The sequence below is a fragment of the Monodelphis domestica genome, chromosome 4 (genome assembly GCF_027887165.1).
Source record: "Monodelphis domestica isolate mMonDom1 chromosome 4, mMonDom1.pri, whole genome shotgun sequence".
NCBI classification, from domain to species: domain Eukaryota; kingdom Metazoa; phylum Chordata; class Mammalia; order Didelphimorphia; family Didelphidae; genus Monodelphis; species Monodelphis domestica.
In genome coordinates, this window is record NC_077230.1 from 10,564,083 (window position 1) to 10,583,870 (window position 19,788).

General features: G+C 43.0%; 1 protein-coding gene across 7 annotated transcripts in view; it reads left to right on the forward strand.

Annotated features, from left to right (window-relative positions):
• The first annotated feature begins 4,893 nt into the window (after positions 1 to 4,893).
• The window catches only part of AGPAT3 (1-acylglycerol-3-phosphate O-acyltransferase 3), a 139,338-nt gene continuing 124,443 nt past the window's right edge, over positions 4,894 to 19,788 (forward strand). For 2 of the 7 annotated variants that reach the window (XM_056797104.1, XM_056797108.1), the window contains exon 1: positions 4,925 to 5,552. The gene's annotated coding sequence lies outside the window, so the exon portion shown is untranslated. Of the gene's footprint in view, positions 5,553 to 5,614; positions 5,900 to 19,788 lie in introns of those variants that run through there. The other 5 variants (XM_007493211.3, XM_007493214.3, XM_056797110.1 and 2 more) reach the window with 5 other exon arrangements.

A 19,788-nucleotide genomic window follows, 5' to 3' on the forward strand; every position in this document is an offset into this window, starting at 1 on the left:
ACAGAGATTTGAGAAAAAGAGCTTTCGAGCGTATGGCATGAGCGGAGAAGGTGGGCCAAATAACTACCCCCATCTGGGTGGCAGCAGTCTTGAGATCCCCGAAGGAAGCAGCTGATGCCAACAGCAAAGGGGAGGCTCTCATCTGCCTGCCCTTCCTGGAGGCTTGATGAGAGAATAACGTCCTTTTCAGCATCCTAGTGGGATACTGTGATCCACAATGGGATGTGGACGCGGGCACACTCTATCTGCGGGGCTCACAGGAGGTGCGAGCCGGCGTCCCGGGCGCCACCATCCAGAGGGAGGAGAGGCCGAGGCTGAAACCCATCTGAGGCAAATGCATGCCCTTCGGGACGGGATGCGGAATGTTTCAGGGACACCCCGAGCTGTCTAGATGTCCTCTAGGGACAGTGGAAGAGCACAGCGAGCGTTCCAGGATCAGGCAGACCTTAGGCGACAGCCCCACCAAACAAGGAAGGGTCGGATTCGCACAGATCGCCGGGGGGAAAGGACTGACGTGAGCCAGCACGCTCTGTCGTGAAACACAAGAAAGGCTGGTTTCATCTGGCCAGCTGGCTTTTTTTCAGTTTGAGCCCATGTCCCAAGGCTGGGGGTGGGGGGGGGCACCAATCACTTTTTAGCATATGATGGAGAAAAGTCGTTGGGGACGTGAACGACTTGGAACCGTTAGTTACGACACTGGAAGAGCGAAGCCTGAAGTGCTGGGTTGGCAGCTAACTTTGCAGAGCTTCTGTTAAGCACATGGGCCACACCACATCCCAACAACATGTGAGCAGTGTCCAGAGAAGACATTCCTACAGAGAAACTGCATGTCTTGATTAAGTTTAGAGATAATGGTGCCCATACGTTGGGCATGGACATTAGCTCCTGTGGTATCCGAGGAACCTGGGCCCTCTTTGCCAGACAAAAACCACGTCTCTCCCCTCAGAAGCCCTAAAACAGTGGAAAAGTGGATAAATTGACAGAGTAACAGGGTCAGCTTCTGTGCCTGGAAAAGCATAGAATTAAGGTCAGACAGCCTAGAGTTACATGGATTGTTTAGAAGAATTTGGGACAGTGATGGTGAACCTTTTAGGAACTCTGTGCCCCCACCCCACACACAGGGGAGGGAGGAAGTGCTCCCATTGGTGGCTGGGTAGAGGGGCAGGGAATGTGAAAAAATGTTGTCAGGCATGGTGGAGACGGGGAAACAGCTCCAATGGAGTCCCTTTGCCTTTCTCTACAGAGGGCTCTGGGTGCCATCTTTGATACCTGTACCAGAGGTTCACTGCCACTGAGTCAGGCGTTCAGTACAATGAAACAAGACATTTCAAGAAGCACTTGACTGATCCTATCATACTGCATGAAAGAAAAACTTGCTGATTTCATAGAGTAGAGACTCACTAGGCAGAGACTATAGAACCTAAGAAAGTATACAGAGGATGAGACATGCCCCAGACCTGTTCAAAACGGTTTCTACTTTGCAGATGCAGAAGCCATCAGAGAAATTAAAAGAGGTGAAAGTTACTTAAGAGTATGGAGCAATTTCTTCCTGATAAGATGGGCTTGGCCCCTGCTGGCCTAGGATACTTTTGGAGGGTGAGCCAAAGAAGCAAAGCAGGGCAGTTAACATCAGTGAAGTGTATGGGCAAAGGTTCAAAGAAAGCCAACAGTCATTCTCCTTCCACATGCAGCAGAAAGCAAAATGCTTCAGGCTTGGGTAGAAACTGGATTTCATAAGAAAAATTGTTAAACCATTTATACTCTTTGACTCAGAGATCCCATTTACAGGTACTTTGCCCTAAGGGCATCAAGATAAGACCTTTATGAGGAAACATATTTTGACATAATTCATGATACAAAAAATCTGGAAACAAAGTATATGCCCAACAACTGGAAAATGACGGAAAAAATAGTATACTGACAATGGCATATTACCAGGCCACGAGGCACAAATGTTAAACCTGCAATCTGACCCAACCAGAGTAAAATGTAATTGGGAAAGATTTAACACATAAGCAAAAATGCAAGAAAAACAATGTTACATCTTAAAACTAGATCAATATACCACCCACAAGGGATCCTTATATATGGATTAGTGGCCCCCATTTCTATTTGAGTTTGATACCACTGCCAGGAGAAGGAAATGAAGAATTCCTTCCTTTTATTCCCTTGCCTTGCCTAGGGGGTATTCTGGGAGCAAGGAAAGAACATTGTGGGTCTGGAGGGCTCAAGAATGGAGAAAAGTGAGAGTCAGAACCTGCCCGTGGAAGTAGAAAGCTCTAGAATGCATCATAGTACATTTGGGGGAGGAAGGAGGGTCTCACAGCAGGAATCCCGAGTTGACACTTGTGAGCACTCCATTCTCCAGTCAGAGAACATGCTTTTTCTAGGTTACCTCTTAGCCTAGGGCTATCTAGAGTCCCTGAAGGTATCCAACATGGCTATTGCAATAGTTTAGGCATGAAGTGATAAGGGCCTGAATCAGAGTGGCTGTGGTGCCAAAGGAGAGAAGAGGATGTACATGAGAGATGTTACAACGCTAGAAGTCATAGGACTTGACCACTGCTTGATTATGAAGGAGTTGGGGTGAGAGAAAGGAGTCAATAACACCAAGCTGGCGAGCCTGGGTGACTGAGAGGACAGTAAGAGAGACGTTAGGAAGAAGAGAGGAGTACAGGGGAAAACTAATCAGTTCCGTTTGGGATGTGGAGGTTAAGATGCTATATAGGCCATTCCCTTTGAGAGGTCTGAAAGGCAGCTGTTGATGTAAGACTTGTACACCTGAGTCACCAAATGGGACAGGATGGGACTGTGCTCTATGGGAACTGAGCTAAATTATGCACCTAATTCCTCTCCTAGGGACTGAGGTAGTGCAAAGTGGGAGAAGGATCTGTCTCCATGCATTCGGGGAGTATGGGTTGGGAGAGTATGTTTGCATATCTGTTATTATACCTTTCGAAGAAAACATTCTTTGTAAAAACTAAATGGAACATCCTTACAATTGAGGGAACACCATTAGGGGGTTTTGAGTCCTTTGCAGAGCCAACAGACAACTCCCAAATCACCTTAAGGGTACTGGAGAATCACCGGGGAGGGGCAAAATCTAACCTGCTCAGCCTTGGGGCAGGTGAGGGAATAGGTCAAAGGAGTCTGTATTACACTACTTTTTTGTCCATTATTTTCCTTCATGTTGTGGACCTTTTATTCAAACTGCCTTTGCACACATGAAGTAAGCACCACAGTAGATGCAGATCAAAACTTACTCTGGGTTTTTATGATGCCACAGGGCACCGGAAATGTCCCCTAAAGATGTCTGCCAAGGCATAGGGCAATATAAAAGAAGTTTAACATCCTTCACAAAAACAAGCAGGTTAATCTCAAAGAGAAACACATTTTGAAGACCCCAAAGAGAGGGATTAAGCCCTTAGGGTTGAATAGAATTTTAAAGTCATCTTTTATGCCCTCATCCTATAGAACTGTTCATAGCCTGATCTCAGGCTGCTCAGGTGATATCACCAGAAGGTAAGTAGTCGAACTGTGCTGAAAAAGGAAAACAAAACAGAATTTTAAAAATGGATGAGCTCACATAGTACGCCCAAGGCAAACAGCTAGGTACCATTATTCATGGATGCAAAATCCATACTGTTCATGTTAATGTCCATATTCATAGCTGAAATAGTAATACAACAGATATCAATACCCCCAAAAGCACACACAAAACCAAAAGTTTATGTCAAAGAAATTGGCTTGACTTGTAAAGGAAACATACAATTACAGTCTATGATAAAAGAAGAGGGGGAACCTCCCCCCATCACTTGTTCAGCCTTTCCTGCATAACTAGGTTGTTTACAATCCTGTACTATACTGAAGAAACAGATTTCTTTTTCATTTCACGCACATTTTCCTTGTGTATTCTTTGGTGATCTTTTCAGAGATATATACCAGTTACAAAAGTCTGGACTCATGATCTGAGTGGAGAAGAAGGCAAGAGGACAGACATTTTAGATCTCACCCAATCTCACTCCTGACTTTGTACTTTGCCTTTTTTCTTCGGTAAAATGGTGATGACCCCCCCTCCCCCTCCCCCTCCCCCCGCCCCCCACCTCTTGGGTTGCTGTATCAAATCAATGAATTTTAAGAACCTGGGAAAACCGGGAGCATGACATAAATGCTACTTCTGCACTTTAGTGGATAGGTTAAGTACTATTAAACTGATATTTTTTATGTCGGCCTGTCCTAAGAATTTTTCTCAGTTTGAAAGGTATTTACTCGGAAGACCAAAAACTAATTAAAATGTTGCCAATTTAGCTACTAAAACAGTGTAAATAAATAACCACATCCAAGCCAGGATGTCTCGGGCAAAGGAATGTTCCTGTGGTACAGAGCACAGCTGTAAACTTTCAGTGTTCTTTGTGCTTTTCTTTTAAAGGTTAGAGTGACCCTAGTAAAGAAAAGGGAAGCAGGGAGGGGCATTATTTTGTCAAATCCCGCATTTCTCCAGGGCCCGAGGTGGAATCCGTCTGTTAGCTCCCAGGAGTCGTGGCCTTAACTAGACTATGAGCCGCGTCTACGTGTTCACACTTTGTGTGTAGTTTTATTGGTGAGACCCCCAAGAATTCGATTCCAAAAGGAGCAGGAGCAGGAGCAGGCTCGCTGTCCAGGGGACTTTCTGCACCACTAGGAAGGGAGAGATGCTTCTCTTCCTTCCTCGGGGTAATCGGAGCATATTGGGTAAGGCGTTGGGCTAGGACGCTCCTGTAAATCGCACTCTCTCCCCCGAGACAAACCCAACAACCGCTCCAGTAGGTTGGAGAGTCTGGAGGAAGGCCACCACGCGTCCCCACTCCCCAAGGCCCAGGAGGTGGCGTGGGGCGGGGGCACAACTAGCAGGCTCCTCCCTGTGACATCGGAGGCTGCCCGCCCAGCTCTCCTTCAGTCTGCGGAGCCGCAGCCGCCCAGCCTTTGCCTCAGCCCAGGCCTGGCTCTGGCCCCTGCCCCGGCGCTCCTCCAGTCCGAGACCCCCGTCTGCTTCTCCCAGCGAGCTCTCCTGCCCCCAGCGGCTCAGGAGGACTTTTAGGACTGCTGCACACAGGAAGTAGCTGCGGCCTGAGAGGCAGCCCCCGAGGAGGAGGAGGAGAAGAAGGAGGAGGAGGAGTGGGGTGGCAGGGAAGGGGGGAGGGGCGGGGGGAGGGGGGAGGTTGGGGTGAGCTGCAGCTGGAGGTGCTGCACAGTATAAAAGATCTGGGAACAGCGGGGGCCGAGGCCACCCTGGGAACTAGCGGCCGAGAGAACCCTCAGACGTGTGGCCCGAGTCCCAGCTGGAGCCGCCGCCGCCGCCACCACCGCCTCTGCCGATCGAAGGCGACTGTAGCAGCCTCAGCTTCCCGCGCCCCCACCCCCTCCCCCTGTCGCGGGGGGGAAGCCAGGCAGCCGCTCAGGCGGCGGCGGCGGCGGCGGCGGGGATTGCCAGGGAGCTGGGGCTGACGCGTAGCGGAGGAGGAGCCGAGGCGCGGGACCCGAAGCCCGGGGCGGATCGTCTGCGGCCGCTGCAGGTGGGTCGCCCGGGGCCGAGCTGGGTCTGTGGGGAGGGGGCGGGAAGCCCCGTGCCAGGGGCGTTCTGCTGCCATCGCCACCTTCTGACACCGTCTCCTGTCTCGTTCTCATCCCCAACCCTGGCGATCCCCAAATGTTGCGGGGCTCTCCTTTCTCCCGTCATTCTGAATGTCGGTGTCACCCATCTCTGCCTCCTCTCACCCTACCTACCACACATCCTGCTCTGAGGCGTTGCATGTGCGTACGCGCGTGTGCGTGTATGTGTGCGCGCGTGTGTGTGGACTCCGGCGCTCGCCTCCTCCCTCTCCTGGTGCGATGGACTGTACTGCATCCTCTGTCCACCCGTGTAAGAGTGGTGCGCGCGCGGGTGTGTGTGAGTGCGTGTGTGCGCGCGGGTGTGTGCGTGTCCGCTGTGGGGAGAAGGGGGCGGCCGAGGCGCGGGTGTCGGCTTCACCGGATGCCGTCGCTGCCTCGCTCACTCAGGCCGCGTAGCCGCCGGTGGCCGGGGCCGCCCGGGGTGGGTGGACTGACGCTAATCCTGGGCCGGGGAACTTGTCCGAATCCCGTCCTTCCTCCCCAAGCCTCCAGCGTCCTCGGCACCGCCAGTCCTCTTGGGATCGCTCTGACCCGCCCGCAGGATTGCCGGCCGGCCGGCCTGCCTGCCTGCCGGCCTCTTGGTGCGGGCCCGGGCTCCATCTAAATGAGCTCCTAGACGTCCAATGGCGGAGGGCCCAGGCCCGGGAGGTGGTGCGGCGCTCACCAATGGGAGCGCCCGCGCGGCCCTTCCTGGCGTGAGGAGCTCGGGTTTGGGGGGAAGATTTTGGGAGGGGGGCTGGGTGGGGGAGGGGGGCGGCTGAGTTTGGGGTAAGAGGAGGCTGCCCGGGTCTGCTTTTCTTCGAGGCAGAGAGGGGCTGCGTCATCCTCCGTTTCTCTGGGGTCAGGCGGAGCTCTTTTGCCTCGGTGACCCTGATTGCCCCGGGCTGGTCACTTTAGGCTGTGCTCACTGATAGACCCAGAGCTTGGCTGGTGCTGTCGTTCTTCCCATCGGCTGAAAGCTCAGTCTGGTGGTGTCATTCCATTGACAGGCGAAGGATCGTGTGTTGGTGTATGTTTGCTAGGCATGGGCGAGAGGTAGCGTGTTTGTGCGTGTGTGTGTGTGTGTGTGTGTGTGTGTGTGTGTGTGCGCGCGTGCATCTTTACCGGAGGAAGTTGGAAGATGGTCCTTTAGGCTTTAGCCCCAGGTCCAAAGACCAAATGCGAATTTCAGGGAGACTCTCAGCCCGCAGGGCATTCCACAAACAATATTGCTATTTCTGGGCCCCCAAGAAAGAGGAGGAGGAGCTTCTTTAAAGAGTGGGGGACCCTGGATGTGGCACAAGGGGTGTGCTATCAGCCTGAACTGGCCTGTGGGCAGGTTTGCCTAACTCATTTTTTTTTCGGCTTTGTTACTAGAAATGGCGGGCCAGTTAGGGGAGGAGGAAGGAATACTTTTCGGGAAATGAAGGAGATGTAAAAACAAAAGAATCAAAATGCATCTTTCCAACTGCTGTTGGCTGAAACAATATTTTAAAACAACTTGGAACTCCACTTGATTAGCTGTTCCCACCGTGCTTATTAAAGAGGCCCATTTTGGCTGTTATAACCATATTGTCTTTCTTCTCCCTTAGTTCTCTTTTCTAAAACCTGCTCTATGGGGGCTTTCATCTTCTGATAATGGCTAACTACCAGTGGAGGAGAATAATGACTGGGGGAAAATGATTTTTGTAAATGGCTTCTTATGGTGTTATTTTTCTGCATAACCTGAAAAGCTTTCTACATAACAATTTTTGAAGAGTTTGCTTCTCTATATGTATGATCTTGTCAAAGGTAAAAAAAAGTATAGATTTATATGGGAGAATAACTTAAGTAGTTACACAAGTAGTAAAAGTGGAATAGATTTCAAATAGAGTACAGGGTATCTGTGTGTTGGGCCTGGTTAATGAGATGGAAAACTGTGGGAAATAACATTATGACCCAGTTGCATTTCAACTAAATCTCTTTATCTTCCTTATTTGTTTCAGAGGGAAACTAAACATATTGATAGGGCTTTTTTACCTAATTTAAAAATAGATTCTTTTGAAAGAGCCAAACAATTGGATGGAAAAAAATTATTTTTCCTCCTCTTACTCTCTGTAAAAGAGTGGAATCTAAACGTTTGATTAAAAAAAAATGTTTTTCCACTAATGAGAAATCCAAAGGTCAGCTTCTGCTACAACTTACCAGTGAGTACATTTGAATTCCTGTGTCTCCACTAGTAAAAGTGACCATAAATTCATGATAGGAATTCAGAATCTTTACTGATGATGCTCTTTTATGGTCTTTGCTGACTGTGAGCCTTGGGTTCAGATCTGAAAATACAAACTCCTTTATATATATTTTGAGCTAAATTGCCTATTTGGAACCTGATATTTATCATTCATACATGGATTGAGCCTGTGATTTCATTGGTTAAAAGGAAATCCCTTTGAGGAAACTTACTGGTTTGCACCTTTTCTGAAATTTATAGTCTTAAAAGTGTTACCTAGGGGAGTGGTGTCAAATTCAAAGGTATAAAGGGACAAGTGCCAAAAAAAATGTAAGGATCTCTGTACTCCGCTTAAAACACACACACACAATAGCATTATCTATATTGTATTGTATTTTTATTTATTTTGTCAAATATTGCCCAATTGCATTTTTTATATGATATATTGGCAGCTGAGAAGTGTTTGACACCTCTCTTCTAGAGCCTTGAGAGGTAAGTGACTTGCACATAGTTATGGGACTTAGAATCAGGTTATTCTGCCTCCAAGGCTGGATTTCCCACCATAGAATACTGCCTCTCCCTCAATCATTCTTTCTCTCTTTTTTAAAACTCTTACCTTCCATTTTAGAATCAATATCATATATTAGTTACAAGGCAGAAGAGCAGATGATAAGTGGCTTGCCCAGGGTTACACAACTACGAAGTGGCTAAGGCCATATTTGAACCCAGGATCTCTCTCTATCTCTCTCTTCTCTGTCTCTCTGTCTCTTTCTCTGTCTCTCTGTCTCTCTCTCTCTGTCTCTCTCTGTCTCTCTCTCTCCCTCTCTCTGTCTCTGTCTCTCTGTCTCTGTCTCTCTCTCTCTCTCTGTCTCTCTCTCTCTCTCTCTCTCTCTCTCTCTCTCTCTCTCTCTCTCTCTCGACTTGATTATCCACTGAGCCACTTAACTGTCCCCATCACTTATTCTTGAGGAAATAATTAATGACCAGTGGTAAAGAATATTTTTATCTCATTGATTGATATTCTAAGGGGAATCTGCAAAAACAAAGGGAGTATATAAATTCTTGAAATCTCTCCATTTATGTATGTGTCCAGAATTGTAAGGAAACTATCAAGATAGTTTTAGTGAGTTGCCAGTAGAGCTAATATACGGCAGAGAGGAACACTTGAGCCCAAGTTTTCCCGATTTGGGAATCACTATATTGCTTTTCATTTTACAAGATAGGACATTGAAACAAGACAATAATTCCAGTGAGATAGTGGGAGTAAATTTGCTAAAGCCAGTTGTTGGGGCTTTCAGTATTATTCTTGAATTTTTTTCTTCCTTTCTTTTGAAAGACCCTGACAAGAGAAAAAAACTTAAAGGAGCTAGCCAGAAAATACTGTAGAACTTTCTTATTAGTTAACATGTTATAAACAAACAAAAAACCCAACCTTACCATCAAAAAATTGATTATCACTGCCTCCCATGCTACACTAAAAACAAAACTCCTGGGGGCAGCTGGGTAGCTCAGTGAATTGAGAACCAGGCCTAGAGATGGGAGGTCCCAGGTTCAAATGTGGCCTCAGACACTTCCCAGCTGTGTGACCCTGGGCAAGTCACTTAACCCCCATTACCTAGCCCTTACCATTCTTCTGCCTTGGAGCCAATACACAGCATTGATTCCAAGATGGAAGGTAAGGGTTTATAAAAAAAAAAAGAAAACAAAAACAAAACTCCTTTCTAAAATGAAGTGACATCTACTTTGTACTATCTTGTATTTACCAGAACCATGTTGGTTAGTAGATGACATTAATAACTATATATCTACAAGAAGCTTAAAGACTAATTCCAAGCTAGACAAGAGAAAAACAGTATTGACTTTTTATACGTGGGGAAAATAAGTAACAGCGACATTAAGTGGCTACAGGCTGATAGAATAGAACCAGTCCTGGAGCTGTAATTGTCTGCTCTACTTGTCTAGTCCTTTTTTCCCTTAAAGATTAGTGTCTTTCTTTTGCCTCATTCTTATTTTGATTAGAAGACATGGAATGCTGCAATATTTGAAAAGTATCCTACGCCCTTATTTTTGCCTCTAAACTGAGCCAATTGCTATATAACTCTTAATCAAAAGTCACTTCTGGCTTGCTGACTTTGCCTTCATTGCAGTAGAAGCATTAATATTTTATTGTTACAGGTTGCTGTTATTGAATACTTATGTTTGTGGAGCAAAGAGTGGAACACTATGGGTTACATTTACTCTTTTTATAAAGTTATCTCCAATATGGCTTCTTTAATGGCTCACTCATCTCATTGGAGAGGTAACCTGGATTAAACTTTTTTCAAATGATCTCCTAGAAGTTTCATGGGATTTTATGGTTGGCTGACTGAATTAATTTGGTCGGACTAATTTCTTTCATAATATCATGAATCTTTTCCCTAAACTCTTGAAGTTTAGCATTTCACTTTTGGCATTCTAAATGTATCATCTCCTGATGAATTTTAGGCATTTAGGTTCACTCTAAATCAAGTTTAGTTCCTCTTCAAATTCTGCGTCAGCTTTCATTTAATCGTGGAATCTTTTCCACTTTACTAGTTTTAAGCTGAACGTGACACAGATGCTGAGTTATTGATCTTTGAAATGTGGTTTTGTTTTGGGCGTCGAGAACAAGGAAAAACCAGTTTGACTATGGCAGCTTGCATGGGCCATACTAAAGAACTGTCAAATGTCATTTACATATAGATTAAAGTACACTTAGGGTCCAATTAGAGTTGTATCAGCCAAGCAGATGTGTATAATACTTTCAAAGAGGGAAGGGGGTACATCCGCATTATTCCATCTTTATCAGTATAAGTATCCGCCAGTACGTTCTATCTGTCCATTTAATCCTATTTCCAGTAATTTTTAAAATAGAACTTAAAGCCCCATTCAAATGAACACTTCCATATACACAACAAAAAAGAGGATTGTTCATGAAACTGTGATTATCGTACAAAGCTGGCTTTTCTGTTTAAGTACAGCACATTTTGCAGTTGAGATATTTCTTAAGACCAGTGATAGACACGGCGGATCTCCGGGGTGAGTGTAGTGGAAGTCAGACATACGCCAGTCGTTACAGAGTTACTTTAGTTTTTGACAATAGTGATGATTATTGGAGAAGCCCAGCTTCAGGGTGAGAGGGACCTTCTGTCTTCAAGTGGCCTGATAGCACTAGTTTGTTTCCGTTAATAATGATAATGATAATAAATTGCTGTAGTGTGCAAGGGGATCTTGAAAAGAGTGTTGTTATCTTTCTTTCTCATGCTGGTTAAGGAGGAAAATAAAATGATTCTCTGAAAGTTCTATTAGTTTTTTATCCTTTAGACTACTTGTAAAGGCACTAAGTAGATCTGAAGAACTTAGGGTTGAAAATAAATTGCTAGGTAATGAATAATAATGGCTTACAAGTGCATAGCATTCATTTTACATTACGGCAGTTTATAATATTTATTATTATATATAAAAATGAACACAAATGGTTTTGATGTTGGCTCTAAAGATGTGACTTGATGCCTAGCACAGTGTTTGGCACATTGTAAGTTCTTGATAAATACTTGTTGATTGATTGAAATTTAGGCCCCAGAGAGGTGATGATTTACCCGGGATCAATTAAAAAAGAAGTGGAGCTAGAATTCAGGACTTAAGCCTTTTGACTTGAGATCTCTAGTGCTTTTCCTACCTACCTGACAGTCTTTATTAACATTATTTATTATTTATTAACATTATACTTACAATGTGTACATATGTATAATTTGTCCTACTTTCAGAAAACCAAATATAAAATGTGAACAGCCAATAGCCAACTAAATTAAATAGGGAAGTTAGGTGGCAAAATGGTAGAGCACAGTGGAGAAAGCACGGGGCCTTCCTAAGCTCAGTTCAAATTCAGCCTCAGACACTAGCAGTATATCCCTTGGCAAGTCGCATAATCCTGTTTGCCTCCCTTTCCTCATATGTAAAATGATCTGGATAAAGAAATGATAAACTACTCTAGTATCTTTGTCAAGTTCCTTCCCCCTCCCCAAAAGGAGTAAAAAAGAGTTGTACATTACTGAAAACAACTGAACAACCACCACCAATTCAGTTAAATGTTTATTATATGTTTGATATCTGTAAGCTACTGGATTAGGTTCTGAGATACAAAGACAAAGACTGAAATAGTGTCTGCCTTCAAGAAACTTTGATTGGGTGGGGATGCATCTTATTCACAATTATAATAAAAGGTAAATTGAGGATGGAGAAAGTGCTCTAACAGGAAGGTTTTGAATGGAAGGTAGCACCTGAGCTGAGACCTTTGAAGGAAACTAGGGATTTTTTTGTTGTTGTTGAAGATTTTATTTAATTAGCTAATTTAGAACATTATTCCTTGGTTACAAGAATCCTATTCTTTCCCTCCCCTCCCCTCCCCCTTCCCCTTCCCACAGTCAACATGTAATTCCACTGGGTATTACATGTGACCTTGATCAGAACCTATTTCCATGTTGTTGATGTTTGCACTAGGATGATCATTGAGAGTGTACATCCCCAACCATGTCCCCCTCGACCCATGTAATCAAACGAAACTAGAGATTTTTATAAGGTGGAGGTGAAGAAGTAGAATTCCATTCGGGAATGGTATGTAGAATGCAGAAAACAGGTAGTACACAGTTTGGCTAGAACCTCGAATTAATTTTATTTAATTAGATGATTTAGAATAATTTTCCATGGTTACAAGACTCATGTTCCTTCCCTCCCCTCCCCTCACCCACTCCCGTTTCTGACACAATTCCACTGGGTTTAACATGTGCCATCGATCAAGACCCATTTCCTCATTATTAATGTTTGCACTAGGGTGATCCTGTAGCATCTATGTCCCCAATCATATCCCCATTGACCCATGTGATCAAGCAGTTGTCTTTTTTCTGTGTTTCCGCTCCCACAGTTCTTCCTCTGGATGTGGATAGTGTTCTTTCTCATAGATCTCTGAATGGTAGAGCCTAGAATTTATGAAGAAGAGTAGTAATGTGGAATAAATCTGGAAAGGCAGATAAATATGAAAGATTCTAAATGTCAGGCTGAGGAGCCATAGAAGATTTTTGAGCAAGGGAGTGACATGGTCAGAGTTTTGGTGGCTATGTGGACATTGGACCGGAAGGGGAGGGTTTTGAAAAAGTCTAGGAAAGGAGATGATTAGGTCCTGACTTGAGAGATGTGCAGGTAGAGTGAAAAGGAGAGGGAATTCACCCCAAAAGAAGACGCTTTGGTTCCAAATCTAGGTGATGAGATGGGAAGGGATGTCAGTGGTTCCCAAAGAAAAAAGGGAAGGAACAGGTTTAGGGGAACCTCCAGTTAGAGATGGCCACTAGGCAGTGGTTCAGTATGAGACCCGGGCTGGCTGTTTACATTGTGGTGCCCTGGAGGCCCGCAGATTATTGTAGCAAGGCTCTAGGGGAGAGAGTGATACAGATGGATAAGTGAACTGTTACATTGTACTAGAGGCAGAGAGAGGGATGATGGAAAGTCAGCAAAGAGGATGTCTGTCAGCAAAGAGGAGGAGAGCGCGAGTGGACCAAGTCCTGACTGCGTGTGCAGGGTGGAATCCGGGCTCTTGTGAGTGTGAGAAGAGGTCTAGGCTAAAGGAAAGCTTGATGCTGTTTCCCAGGGGCTCAGAGGAGGCTGGAAGGGAGAAGGAAGGGGCTTGGTGTGGGTGGGGAGGGGAAGGGTTTCTCTTCAGCCATAGCGACTCTGAGTCCTTGGGATTAAGGGAGAAGTTGGTGGAAATTTCCTAGCCTGGCTCAATACCAATTAACTGCAGCTCCCATTCTCCAGGGTCCTCTGATTACCGTCTGTCTTCCCTTCCACTCTGGGAAAGAAGGGCTGGAAGTAGCCACGGTTCTAGGGTTTCTGTCCACAAATGCCTGACCCAGGCCGCCCGCCCTCGGGCTGCTTCCTTGGCTTTAGTTTGAAAATCCGGGGATTGCTGCCCCACTGGAAGTTGCCTGTGCATTTGAATTGGAGAAGGGAACTGGCCGCAAAGGGCTGGCTGTCTACCTGAAGCTTAGATTCTGGTAAAGCAACACCTTGAGCCTTGAGTACTTGGAGTTGTTACTTGTTGCTTCTGTTTGGAAAAGGAGTGAAGTACAGGTTCGGCCGAGAGTAGGTTTCTGGTGAGAATAAATACCTCAAAACCACTTCCTGAGGGGCCAAAAATGTCCTTTTCCCTCCCACTCCTAGAGAGCCATCACCGATAACAGTATTTTAAAATTTTTTAACATTTATATTAGATTAGATTATTTCTCAATTCCATATAAATAAAAGTTTTTGACATTCCCAGGTTTTGAGTTCCAAATCCTCTCCCTTCTCCCCTTCCTCTCCTTGAGAAAGCAGGCAATTTGGTATCGATTACATATGTGGACTTATGCAAAATATTTCCATATTAGCCGTATTGCAAAAGATAATATAGACAGTGATGTCTAACCTATTACATGGGAACCAAAGAGGGCACAAAGAGCATGTGGCCCCCAACCCCAAGAGTTTGTTATTAGAAAGGCAGAGGGACTCCTGTGGAAATGTTCCCTACCCCTCTCCCCTGCCCCTCTGCCCAGCAGCCAGTGGGAGTGCCGGGGGGGGGGGGGGGGGGGGGGGGGGGTTGGGGGGGAGCAGCTCACTGGCAGCAAAGCTGGAAGGGACCAGAGTTTCCAGGTGACTCCCCTCCCCCTCCCTATACTTGCTGAGTACATTCATCACTTCACCCTCCCATCTACCTAGCAGCCCAATGGGAGCACTTTCTTGTGTGTGTGTGTGTGTGTGTGTGTGTGTGTGTGTGTGTGTGTGTGTAGGGGTGGGTGCATAAGAGGGGGCAGGGCATGCCCTGCACACTCAGTGTGGGTAGGGGGACAGCAAGAGGTCTTTGGGAGGCACTTGGCTTGGGGAGTGGGGTGGGGCAGGGTCCAGCACTCCATCCCTAAAAGGTTTGCCATCACTGACATAGATCAAAAACAAACAAAAACAAAGCCAAGAATGATAAAGTTTCAAAAATGCTTCAATCTTATCAATTCTTTTTCTGGAGGCATTGAGCATTTTTCATCCTAAGTCCTTTGGAAGCGTTTTGGATCATTATTTTGCTGAGAATAACTAAGTCATTGATCATTGATCATACAGTATTGCTGTGATCGTGTACAATGATCTCTTCTGCTTACTTCACTATGCAGAGGTTTGTTTTTTTCTGAAATCTTCCTGCTTGTCATTTCTTCAAGCACAAGAGCATTTTATCACAATCATATACTACACCTTGGTTAGCCGTTCCTCAACTGATGACATCCTTCAATTTCTAATTCTTTCTTACCACAAAAAGAGCTGCTATAAATATTTCTTTACATATAGCACCCTCTTTCCTTAATCTCTTTCAAATACAGACCTAGTAAAGGGTATGCATAGATTTATAGTCCAACTGTTGGGCATAGTTCCAAACGGATCCCCAAAAAACTGGATCCATTCACAATTCCATCACCAATTCATTAGTGTCCCAAATTCTACATCCCCTCCAATATTTGTCTTTTTTCCTTTTCTGTCAGACAGTCTGCTAGGTGTGAGGTGGTGTTTCAGAGTTATTTTAATTTGCATTTCTCAGTAGAGTTTTAGAACATTTTTTCATTTAGCCAAAGATAGCTTAATTTCTTCATCTGAAAACTGCCTATTTATATCCTTTGAAATATTGGGGATCAATTGGGAAATGTCTTATATTCTTATAAATTAGACTCAATTCTCTATATATTTGAGAAATGAGGGCTCTATTGGAGAAACTTGCTCTAAAAATTTCCTCCCAGTTTCTTACTTTATAATTTAGGTTGCCTTGGTTTTGTTTACATAAAACCTTTTAAATTTGGTATAAACAAAATTATCTATCTTATATCCTATAAATCTATCTCATGTCATAAATTCTTCCCTTATCTAGAAATCTGGCATGTAAAATATTCCATATGTGGGAGGGAGGTGGCACAGTGGATAGAACCCTGAAATTGAAGTCAAGAAGACTTGAGTTCAAATTTGGCTTCAGACTTTACTGGTTGTTTGATCCCTGGCAAGTCACTTACTTAATCGCATTTGCTTCAGTTTTCTCATCTGTAAAATGAGCTGGAAAAGGAAATGGCAAACCACTTCAGTATTTTTTGCCAGGAAAACCCCAAATAAGGTCATGAAGATGACAACTGGTGACTGGTTTCAATTGAAAAGACCAAGCAACAAAAAATATTCCAAGATCCCGTAATATAAAATGATGTTTTTTAGAGGAAGAAAAAAAAATTCTGCACAACTAATTGATACAATGAAAAATGAAAACTTGTGCAATGTGTAACTGTCATGCAATTCCCACCCTCTGAAAGGGAGGAGTGTTTGGTGGAATCTTCTCATATTTCTTCATTCAAGTCCTGCTTGATAGTTATAATTTCATTACATTCACTTTTGAAAAAACCCTTACCTTCCATCTTAGCATCAGTACTGGGTATTGGTTCCAAGGTAGAAGAGAGGTAAAGGCTATGGTCCCACAGCTAGGAAGTGTCTCAGGCTGAATTTGAACCCAGTGTCTCCTGTTTCTAGGACTGGCTCCCAATCCACTGAACCACCTAGCTGCCTCCTGCCCCCCTATATTTTCTCAGTTGTCAAATCTAATTTGCTTCCATGAGTTTTATTATTTCTCTGTAGATGGTTTTCAAGTCTATCACTCTAGAGATCACTATAGAACGTATAAAAGATTGAGTCTATATTCTAGGATACTTACAAGAAATATGTATATGTATACATATATATAAATGCAACTGCAAAAAGCTGTTTACAGAAATAGGCCCAATTAATTGGGAAAATACTGTTTATTTGTAGAATGAGCCAATGTAATGAAATGGACAATGCTACCTAAATTAATTTGCTTATTAAATGACATACAAAACTACCAAAGGATTACTTTATAGAACTAGAAAAAATAACGAGATTCATATAATGAAAAAGTTGAAAAGAGATGGGAACAAAAGGGACTTAGCGGTGCAGTGCCAGATCTCAACCTATAATACAAAGCAGTTATTATTAAAACAATTTGGTTCTGGTTAAGAAATAGATTGATTAGTGAAAGAGATTAGATATACAACCTACAGAAACAAGTGCATCTAATGTTCTTAGTATTGATAAACCCAAAGACCTCAACTACTAAGAGAAGAGTAATTATTTGACAGCTCCTGGGAAAATTGGAGAGCAGTATGGAAGGAATTCGATTCCGATCAGCACTTTATATATTAAATGAAGTAAGTAAGCTTCAAATGGATATGTGACCTAGATGTAAAAGGACATCCTAAACATATTAGTGGAATAGGAGAAAAAGACTACTTAGATCTGTGGATCAGAAAGTGTTCGTGACCAATGAATAGAGAGGACCACAGATGAAAAAATGGGTAATTTTGATTATATCAATTTTTAAAAAAATTTATACAAATATGATAAAGTGAAACAACTGGGAGAAAGAAATCTTTGCAGCAAGTTTCTTTGATAGAGTTCTCATTTCCCAGAAACATAAGAAACGGATTCAAATTTATAGGAAAAAGAGCCATTCCTCAATTGATAAATTGTTTTAAGCATATGAACAAAAAGTTCTTGAGAAGAAACTCAGGCTCCCTACAAATCCATGAAAAAAATGCTACAAGCCACAAATAATTAGAGAATGTAAATTAAAACAATTCTGAGATTCCACTTCATAACCCTTCAGAGGTAAAGATGACAAAATGGGAAATGAAAAATGGTGTAGGAGCTGCAGGGGAACAAGTACATTGATATGCTGCTGCTGGATCTGTGAAAGAGCACAATTATTTTGGAGAACAATTTCAAATTGTACAAAGAGTTGCTAAACAGTGCTCATGAGCCCTTTGATCCAGATATATCACGGCTAGCCCTAGACCCAAAAGAGGTAAAAGAGGAAAAGGTCTTTTATTTTTTAAGATTTTAAACATTATTTTATTTGGTCATTTTCAAGAAAAGGTCTTTTATGTACAAAAGTATTTGTAGTAGCTTTTTCTGGTGTCACAAAAATATAGAAACTATGAAGATGTTCCAACAATTGAAGAATATCTGAAGAAGTTGTGGTATAGGAATTTTATGACGTAGTACTGCATTGTAAGAAATTAGGAAATAGAGGATTTCTCCTTTTCTTAAACCCTTACATTCAGTCTTAGTATCACTACTAAGTATTGTTTCCAACACAAGAGAGTGGTAGGAGCTAGGCAGTTGGGGTTAAGTGACTTGCCCAGGGTCACACAAACAGGAAATGTTTGAGGTCAAATTTGAATTTGGGACTTCCTGTCTCTAGCCTGGCTCACTATCCACTGAACCACCTACTTTCCCTGAAATTAGTGATTTCAAAAAGACAATGAAAGACTTACATGTTCTGAAGTAAAGTGAAATAAAACTAGAACAATTTATTTCTATTATATTATAACATAAATGTTTTAAAAAAGAACAGTTTTGAGCATTTTTATAAACAAATAAGGAAATGAGCAGAATTGGTAGAATGATTTGTATAAAAACTACACAGGAAAAAACAACTTGGAAAGCTGTATAAATTATGATAAATATAATGACCCTAATTCCAACAGATAAATGATGAAATATGCTGTCCATTACAGAAAAGCGATAGATTTAAGGTGCAGGATTAGACAAATGTATTTTTTTTTTTGTATATAGCCATTGGGGGAATTTATTTTTGCTTAGCTCTGAACTTGTTACAAGAAATATTTTTCTTCTTTTTCCCCAATTGGGTAGGAGATGGGAGGGAAAGAAAATGGATTTTTGTTAAAACAATAAAGAGGTTGGGGAGTGCTACAAATGTTAAATGTTTCATACTTTCAGTAGAATTTGCTGTATTGTTAATTTTGTTTAACTATTTTACTTTGTTACAAGAGGCCTCACAAAGTGGGAATAACCCATAAATGTATTTAATGTAAAAAAAAAATCAATAAAACAATGCGGCAAAAAAAAGCGTACCTTATGTTGTGGCTACTTAACACCACCAGTAGATGGGTATTAAAAAAAATAATCCTGGCATTTAGGGCCCTTTAAAATGAGTTCCAACTTTTTTTTTTTAGTTACATTTCATATTACTCCGATTTATGCCCCTTATTTTCCAACCTAACTAGTCTGTCAGCTTCTTTTCCATTTCCATGTACCCTGGTGAGCTGTTTGAATCCGACCCTGTAATGCCTGCTCTCCTTACCTCTGGGTTTCACAGAATCCTGTTTTTCAAGGCTCACCTCAATGTTTTCATGGAACCCTTTTGAAAGTGTTCTTGGCGCTTTCTCAGATCTTGTGTTTTGCTTACCTGTGTACTTAAAAAAGAATCTGAATTGAAAGAGATCTCAGGGCTTTGTACTGGACATTGGAGACCTGATATATTCCAAGTCTATGAAAATATCCAGAAGGAAAAATATTCCAACTTCTCTTCAACACCTCCAAAAAGCAGTTGTCTCACCTTCACTTAACCGAGGCAGCATGACATAGTGCAAATAGTCCTGGACTCTTCTTAGTTATAATTCTCTTGGTCGATTGAGTGTTTGACATTCACAGCCTTTTCTTGCTTGATTTTTCTCCTGGGTTTTCACAACACTATTTTCTCCGAGTTCTCCTCTTGCTTCTTTGGCTGCTCTTTTGATAACTTTTTATCCATATCATTCTCCTAACTATGGGTATACCTCAAGGCTCCTTTCTCTTTTAATGACTTCATCAGTTCCTATATATGATAGGACATTTACTAGGATTTCATCCTTCCTCAGAAACAGGTTAGTTTTTTCCATGAAGAGTGGCAAAGCAATTACCAGGGACTTTAAATGGCCCAGAGGTCAAAGCCCAAGCTACACTTCCCTTAAAGCAGCTTCTTGGTAGTGTCTGGCCATATTGAAATGGCTCTTTGGAAACCTAGTGGC